Here is a 1192-nt window from a genome sequence, read left to right on the forward strand (position 1 = left end):
TGTATGTGGTTGGTTTTTGACATGAATAATTCAACTCATCCAATAATTTTTTCTCAAATGGTTATTTTCTGGGCTTTTCCCTGTTTAGTATACATATATTTCCTTTCAATGTAAAATTGAACAGAAGGGGTAGATTGAGTTATCAGACATGCAGTTTTACTGTCAAGTCATGTGAGTGCTGTTGAAATGGAGACTTGTGATGTTTGTTCATTCTGCTTGTAACCCATCTGTATAGGGAAACTCATTCACCTGTGGAACTTTTTTCATTGTTCAATATCAGGCTACACATCATAAACAGACATGTAGGGCTCATTAAATATTAGGTCATAATGTCGAACAGTGTTAAGAATTCCAACTCACCGAGAGCTGTATTGAGCCCCATCTAGTTGCCGCTCTTAAGTAAATACATTTGTTTTCGACCAGCTCTAACAATAGTTGTTGTACATGCACTTTGATACCAGCTTCAAAGAAAGAATCTGACCTACATTATGTCTGGAAAGAAGCCAACTCATCACTTTAAATTCAGTCTTTCAGTTGCACAGCATCCAATGTGATCTTTATTTTTAGCCAGGAAGTTAATGCCATGTGCACAGATGGGGAGTCTACCTGTGCTGAGCACGTGCCCTCCCAAACGCTGAGTGCCCTATTGGGTGGTGGTATACAGTGTCTTCAGGAAGTATTCACACACCTTGACCTTTTCCAATATTTGGTTTTGTTACAGCCTGAATTTTATACATAAATTTAGATTTTCTGTCACTGGTCTACACACAATATCCCCTAATGTTAAAAAGGAATTATATTTTTAGAAATGTTTACAAATTGAATTAATGAAAAGCTCATGTCTTGTTATGGCAAACCTAAATAAGTTCACAAGTAAAAATGTGCTTAATAGTTGCATGGACTCACTCTGCAATAATTGTTTTTAGAATTTTTAAACGACTACCCCATCTCTGTACCCCACACATACAATTATCTGTACGATCCCTCAGTTGAGCAGTGAATTTCAAGCACAGATTCAACCACAAAAAACAGGGAGGTTTTACAATGGTTTGCAAAGAAGGGCATCTATTGGTAGATGGGTAAACAAATAAAACTGACATGAATATCCATTTGAGCATGGTGCAGTTATTAATTACACTTTGGATGGTGTATCAATGCACCCAGTCACTACGAAGATACAGGTACCCTTCCT

Source organism: Oncorhynchus mykiss, chromosome 6 (assembly GCF_013265735.2).
Source record: "Oncorhynchus mykiss isolate Arlee chromosome 6, USDA_OmykA_1.1, whole genome shotgun sequence".
Taxonomy (NCBI): Eukaryota; Metazoa; Chordata; class Actinopteri; order Salmoniformes; family Salmonidae; genus Oncorhynchus; species Oncorhynchus mykiss.